The 8297-nt window shown below is 34.3% G+C and overlaps 1 non-coding gene across 1 annotated transcript; it reads left to right on the top strand.

Moving 5' to 3' along the window:
- Window positions 1–4014: 4014 nt before the first annotated feature.
- TRNAM-CAU (transfer RNA methionine (anticodon CAU)) lies at window positions 4015–4088 on the top strand. Its single transcript has one exon. It is a non-coding gene; the product is annotated as a tRNA-Met (tRNA).
- Window positions 4089–8297: the final 4209 nt, after the last annotated feature.

The following is an 8297-nucleotide window of genomic DNA, read 5'->3' as shown; positions in this document are numbered from 1 at the left end:
TTCAGAAATATGGTCGGAATATGGAATTATCCATCAAACTACTGCACCTTACACACCTCAATCCAATGGAATTGCGGAAAGGAAAAATCAGACATTAAAGAAAATGATGAATTCTTTATTAATAAGTTCCGGATTACCGCAGAGTTTGTGAGGCGAAGATATCCTTACAGCTAACCGAATACTCAACAGAGTACCCCACAACAAAACGCAATCTATTCCATATGAAAAATGGAAAGGAAGAAAACCCAACTTGAAATATTTTAAAGTGTGGGGGTGTCTAGCAAAGGTACAAGTTCCTTTACCTAAAAGGGTTAAAATCGGACCAAAAACTGTTGATTGCGTTTTCATTGGATATGCTACAAACAGTAAAGCATGTCGGTTTTTGGTTCATAAATCTGATAATCCCGAAATTCACATTAATACGGTAATGGAATCAGATAGTGCTGAATTCTTTGAAAGCATCTATCCATATAAAACTGAATGTGAGTCGTTAAGTAAAAAACCTAAACGACCTCGGGAAGAACCAAAGAAAAATACTCCAAGTATAGAAGATCCAAGGCGTAGCAAACGTCAAAGAACATCTACTTCCTTTGGACCAGATTTTGTGACATTCTTGCTTGAAAATGAGCCTCAAACTTTTAAAGCAGCTATGTCATCTTCTGATTCAGCGTTTTGGAAAGAGGCAGTCAATAGTGAGATTCAATCAATTTTGGATAACCATACATGGGAATTGGTAGATCTTCCTCCAGGAAATAAGCCTTTAGGTTCGAAATGGATCTTTAAATGGAAAGTGAAAGCTGATGGCACTATTGACAAATATAAAGCAAGACTTGTTGTCAAAGGTTATAGACAAAAGGAAGGCCTTGATTACTTTGACACTTACTCACCAGTAACGAGGATAACATCTATTAGGGTGTTAGTGGCAATAGCGGCCGTGTATGGTCTTGAAATCCATCAAATGGATGTTAAAACAACTTTCTTAAATGGAGAATTAGAGGAAGAGATTTACATGGAATAACCTGAGGGTTTTGTGGTAACTGGTAAAGAAAAGAAAGTGTGCAAACTTGTTAAGTCACTTTATAGACTTAAACAAGCACCCGAACAATGGCATGCCAAATTTGACTAAACAATGTTGGCAAGTGGGTTTAAAATCAACGAGTGCGACAAATGTGTTTACATTAAAAATATTCCAGGTCATGAAGTCATTGTTTGTTTATATGTTGATGACATGTTGATAATGAGCAAAAACATGGCAGATATAAATTCTACTAAGCGCATGTTGGCTAGCAAATTCGATATGAAAGACTTAGAAGTTGCTGATGTGATCTTAGGAATCAGAATTCACAAGACTCCACAAGGTCTAGCATTATCACAGTCTCACTATATTGAAAAGGTACTTGACAAGTTCAAGTATTTGGATTTCAAAATTGCCAACACTCCAATTGACGTGAGTTATGCACTTCAAAAGAATGAAGGTGAAAGTGACTCACAATTGGATTATGCAAGAGTATTGGGAAGTTTGATGTATATCATGAATTGTACACGACTAGATATAGCATGTGCTATTAGTAAATTGAGTCGGTTTACAAGTAATCCCAATCACATACATTGGATGGCAATGAAACGAGTTTTGGGGTATCTCAAACATACCCAAAATTACGCTTTGCATTATAACAAATATCCCTCCGTGATCGAGGGATATAGTGATGCAAATTGGATCACTGGATCATCTGAAGTTAAATCCACGAGTGGATATGTTTTCACAATTGGGGGTGGAGCAGTGTCTTGGAAATCATCCAAACAAACGTGCATCGCCCGTTCTACAATGGAATCTGAATTCATAGCTTTAGATAAGGCCGGTGAAGAAGCTGAATGGCTCCGAAATTTCTTGGAAGATATTCCATTTTGGCCCAAACCTTTGGCACCTATTTGTATACATTGTGATAGTCAAGCGGCAATAGGCAGGGCATGGAGCGTTATGTATAACGAAAAATCTCGTCATATACGACGGAGACACAATACCGTTAGACAACTACTCTCTAGTGGTGTTATCACAATTGACTACATAAAGTCAAGAGATAACGTGTCGGATCCACTTACAAAAGGCCTATCTAGAGAGGCAGTTAAAAGATCATCAAAGAGAATGAGGTTAAGGTCTAGGACAAGTCATCATAGACGGTAACTCTACCTAGTAGACTGGAGATCCCACGAGCTAGGTTCAAAGAGATCAAACAAAGTTATGAATGACAATTCAACATTTGTCAAATAACTCAACCCATTCTCGTGATGAAGACAATGTTCAGAAATCGAGGTAAAGTATTAAGGCTTTTTGATGAGTCAACAAAGCTTAAAGGTTTTTTAATGATTTGCTAAGTCTGGCAGGATATGACCAGATAGTGTATCTATAGGATTACACGTTTAGAAATCACCTATGTGAGTGTGTAGTGTAAGCCGCTTCAAGGGGAATGAAAGTAAAGACCCATTCTCTAAGCACTCATGAAACCAGGCGGTGTTCATGGCTGAAACGAACACAACCGTGAGAACCATAGATGGTTAAGGATTGATTGTATGACTTATGTTGTCTAGATATACAACAAAGCTCGACGGTTCAAAGATATCAAATATACCGATTGACCGAGTATATCCGATATAAGTTCACTACGAAAAGTTTAAAGGGAAACCTACTTATCCAGATGCAATTAATTCTTGCATGTAAAACACACACGCGTCCGTGCATTCCTTTATTTTATAGCCATTCCCCATTCATGTGGGGGATTGTTGGGATTTTAAGCTTGTGTAGCTTAAAGAGGGTGAATGAAAAATGGAGGGAAAATAAAATATTTGAGTTTTCCTTGGGAAAGGGACATTGTCCCATATCGGAGGAAGAAAAGGCTTTTGATGGGTATATATATAATTGCTCTTCTTCTAGCTCTTAAAGAGTTAAGAAAAAGGCAAGCCTCGCACCGTCGTCGTCGTCGCTCGCTCGGCTTCGGCTTCGGCTACGGCTACGACTACGGCTTCGGCTTCGTCTCCGGATTCGGCTTCGGCTTCGGATTTGGTCAAAGATCGATTGATTGATTAATCTTTTTGGACAAAATTTCTTTCAATTATTTAATTAATTAATTAAATAATTAACGAAAAAATTCAATCCGGAATAACCCGCGACCCGATTCGGTCAGGTCTGTTTTCTTTCCCAGATTATTTTAAATATATTTTTCCCGCAATATTTCAAACACCCCTTTTCAAACCTTTTCATAAACATTGCCATCAACTCTATAAATAGAGTTTGAATCCCAGAATCTTTCCTTACGAAATTTTCTGAGCTTCTTCTTCTTCTTCTTCTTCTTCTTCTTCTGCACAATATTTTTCAGTGTGTTTTACGACTATTGAGTGGTTCACAGTTCATCAGAGTTTTGGTACATATACACTGGTAAGTTAAATCGTTCTATCCTGGGAGGATATATTCCAGCACCTCGGGTACTTGAGGGGAATAATTTTCTTAAGGACACACTGTGTATTCAGTGGGCTCGATTTATTCGTATACTGTTTTCTTATTTTCCAGAATCTATTTCGTTAAACAAGTATTACTAACTTTCTGTTTTATTTTTTTAGAAAGTTTAATTGTTTATTATAACAATATAGAATAATAACAAAGTCTTCAATAAATAAATAAAAATAATGTTCAAATAATTAACATGATATTAGAATAGGTAGAGTTCTTCAGTTAAAAAATATTGTGACATTTCCGTTCTTACGGCCTGTTCAAATCGATTATTCTTTATGTAGCGAAATGGTCGATTCCATCGATTATAATCGAAAAGAAGACTCACAAGAGGTTGTTGAAACCAGAAGAGTTCTTTATTTTCATTTTTTTTATCAAGCAGTTGCAATTTAAAATTTTCTGGATTCCCCGTGTTATTATTATTCAGATAAGAATCCTCATATTTTCTTTCTTATGAAAGAAAGTCTTTTTCAAAGATTCTATATAAATTAGTTTTCAGTTCTTATCTTCGGCGCGGGGTAGAGCAGTTTGGTAGCTCGCAAGGCTCATAACCTTGAGGTCACGGGTTCAAATCCTGTCTCCGCAACATCTTGTTTTGCCAAACTATTTTAGGGTTGACTCTGTTAACTAGTAATTAATTCCCGCCTTTCGCTTTTTGGGATGTTTTACTGCCACCATTGTTAACAAAAATTTTAACGTACTTTACTCATAAAAAAGAATCATATCGTTATATTTAAAGAAGTATGTCGATGACTTAATTAATAAATAAAAACGTGCCCTTGATAATAATTTAAACTTTTAAATGTGATTACACAATTCAACAAAGTTAGGCACATTTCTCTGGATCCCTAAGATACTTGGGAAACGAAATCTGCACATTGATCTCTCTGCTTTTGAAGTTGGGAAGACTTATTAAGCCAAATAACAATTGACACAAATTAGAAGTGGACGCAGTGACATTCAGCATCTAGTTAAATCAATATAGGAACCCATTTTTAAACTCAACAATTTGGTATTCCTTCCATAATACATAGGATTCTTCTGCCGTGTTTGGTCCATGTTAAGACAGAGTCCTTGGTATGCGTACCACGTATATCCAAAATTTTCATTTCAATTCGGAAGAGCACTGTCCTTTAAAAGGCTTAGGTACCCTATAACAGAGTTATACTACGGGATTGTTACATAAATACCCTAAAGATCGTATATTTCAGATGACCGAAATTGGATAGGTTTTCATATATATTAAATCCAGTCTCATCACTAATTATTGTAGCCTATCGTTGTACATAATGTTTTGCCACTGGCTTAAGCCTGATCGACCAATTATACTTTGGATATTCAAGATTTAGATCAAATTGCACTCTAGCATCCGACTATCTTTTTTCCTAAATAGTTTATCCCTAATATATAAGGTTAGAGAAACCCAAATTGGATAGTTTTAAAAAGAATTTTCAGAAACCACTATTGCTTAGTGACTATTAACTTTCTATAACTATCATATACATAATTATTTCCTATAGCTACTATTCAGTTATTACGGTAGTGTATTCACATGTATTCGCGTTACTGTATTCATGAATACAGCAGCAAAAAGCGTCTAAAATCAGGGTAGTCCAACTGTACGCGCATGTATTCACATGTATTCGCGCCATGTATTCATGAATACAACAGTAAAAAGCGCCTAAAATTATGGCAGTCCAGCTATACACGCATGTATTCGCACTGCTGTATTCATGAATACAACAGTAAAAAGCGCCTAAAATCAGGGCAGTCCAGCTGTACGCTCATGTATTCACATGTATTTGCGCCATGTATTCATGAATACAACAACAAAAAGCGCCTAAAATCAGGGCAGTCCAGCTGTACGCGCATGTATTCACATGTATTCGCGCTGTTGTATTCATGAATACAGCTGTACGCGCATGTATTCACATGTATTCGCGCCATGTATTCATGAATACAGTAACGACAATCCCTTAAAAATAGGTATGTCCAGCTGTTTAAGAGAGAGGAAAAACATAAATAGCGTATTTCATGCCTTATTTCATGCTTCAATAATAGTAAATACTATAAAATACTTATTTTGGTATAAAATATAAAAAGTAGCTATAAAAAATAATATTTTAAAATAATTTTAGTTTATAATAAATAGGATGTATACCTTTGCTATATGAGGTAAAATTTCGTACAATTTTCTTACACTATCAAAATAATTTAATCGGTAATAATAATTAATATTTTTTTATCAAACTATCAATTAATATTAATTATAAAAGTTTTGAAATATAATAAATTTAGCGCGACTTGATCGTGTAAATATTTTTACTAGGGGTGCATATAAGTCGAGTTGGTTAAGATTTTTTAATCTCGACTTTTTTTGGGTTTGCGGGTTTTTCTTGGTAAAACATGCTGGGTAAGATTTTTCCGGATTGCCGGAATTTTAAAGCACGCTGAGCATAATTTCAGCAATGAGGATGATCGTTAGGATTTTGCCACAGATCTTAACGGATGACTAAAAATTTTAATGATCGTCATAATTTTTGGTGCTTTAAAATTCTGATGAGCGTGCTTTAAAATTTTAACGTGGGTCTTTTATTCTTAAATTTTTTCTTTATGGGGTCAAAATATAAACAGTGGTTTAAAAAAGATCCATCCAGCGTCATTTCCAGTATAATGTGAAAATGATATCAGATAGTCACTTTTAGGCATGTTGTTTAAAATATATTAATATTTTATAATATATTTAAAGATTAGCCAATTTGCTAAAACTTCAGGACACGATGTTCTGAAGTTTAAACCACAAGTTTCAAGCCTTAGGACATCATGTCTTAAAGTTCGAATATTATGTCCAAAAAGAATTTTATATCCAGAATTTAAATTAACACTTCAGAAATGCAGGACACTTAGTTATGAATTTTAAATTAGCAGCTCAAAAATTTAGGATATAATAATTCAGGATACTTAGTCTTAAGTTTGGGTGAATTGGCCAATCATTAAATACCTTATAAATTGTGAATATATTTTGAATAGCAGCCTTAAAAGTGGCTACTAGTGCACTTCGGGTGAAATTACAAAATAGTCAGATTTACAAGTGGTAATTGAAAAATAGTTACAGTTTCAAAAGTAATCAAAATTTAGCCACTTTTCATGTAAAGATAAATCTGAACGAAAATACTGTTCAAAATCCAAAAAATATTACAGCATAATATACTGGAGTTCGAATTTTTTATATGTGAACTTCCAGCATAATATACTAGTCCAACATAATATGATGCAAGTTCATACACATGTACTCCAATCTCCAGTATATTATGCTGGAACTTTTCGTGTGCTGGAGTTCCAGCATAATATAGTGGAAGTTCATACACAGGTGCACCAATCTCCAGTATATTATGCTGGAACTTTTCGTGTTGCGGTAAAATAGTGACTATTTTTCAATGACTTTACAAATGTTGGTTATTTTTCAATTACCGAACTGGCTAGCCCGTGCTATTTTTACATGCACTTCGCCCTAATGGCAAGGTCCAGGACAGTCCAATGACATTTTTATTTAACAGCCCACTTAGGTTTAGCAAGCAATTTAAAAAGCTTCATACTAATTTGTAGCCCAACAAAACATGATATATATCTCCCATTAATATTCATGTTTTTGCATTACTAAATCAGACGCAGAATACTTCTCTAATGATTAAGTTTAGGGATTCAGGAATTGTCTTCCAGCTTTAAAGAGTGAGCCATTGATGTGATGCGCCAACCTTTTGTGAAGCATATCTGACCACGTACTAGCTAGCTACGTAGTATTTTCCGATCAATTGTTTTCACTTTATGACAGCATCATATTCTGACCCCTACATTTTTTCTTACTGTTCCTCATTTTATAGTACATAAAATAATTTGTGGGTCTACTAATTATGAACGTCTGAGTGTTAGGTGTAGAAAATAAATTAGATTAACAAGAATTGATTGTTCCTTTTCGTTTAATTGAAAGCAGCACAAATTGTTACTCCACGAAACAAGCTTTGTAGGACTTCTTTGCCTCACTCCTAGTTGATGCTAATTCGAATTTGACTTTTTTCTTTCTAATAATTGAATACATTTGTCGATAAATTTCATCCATAAATCGTTTTTCTTTCAAAACTTATTTATTTTTGTTCATTTCTATTGCAACAAGATGGACTTTACAGAGGCTAAGAATTGCTTCCCAACGATCTATTCCTGGTTCGTTTAGATCTGGTTACTTATTATGTTTTAGAAAATATCCGACATAGTTTTATATAGATATGGCCAAGAGATAGAGTCAATATTGAAGTAAGTTCTTATAATTTAACCAAAGGGCGTATAATTTATCAACTCCACAACAAAGATTTAAGTCTGATAAATCACAACAGCTACTTATATTACGACGAGCGTCAAACATATATATCTTAGTAAATACATGATGAAATTCGGTTATCTTATAACAAACGTACCATACTATAATGAAAATGAGATATGGTAAATGGATTTAACTTAATTATATACATTGATTGCGTTAAAGTTTTATACAACTTGTGTAATTTAACCTTACATCGAGTTGGTTGACATGGTTTCTAAGTTATTAATTCCACTTATTAGCTATGACCTGTTACTTACAGTAATTTGTCAATATTGTCTATGGTATAAAAGTTAAATTCGGCAAAACATTATGTAATGTAAAATGATTGGGACTATGCATATATTGGTAGCGGCAGAGTAGAGTTTAAGTTATAATCTCAGTAGATCAGTAACTTTTATTCAAATTCTGTCTATATTTTAA

The sequence above is a fragment of the Nicotiana tabacum genome, chromosome 19 (genome assembly GCF_000715075.1).
Source record: "Nicotiana tabacum cultivar K326 chromosome 19, ASM71507v2, whole genome shotgun sequence".
Taxonomy (NCBI): domain Eukaryota; kingdom Viridiplantae; phylum Streptophyta; class Magnoliopsida; order Solanales; family Solanaceae; genus Nicotiana; species Nicotiana tabacum.
This window is presented reverse-complemented; position numbering and strand designations above follow the sequence as displayed.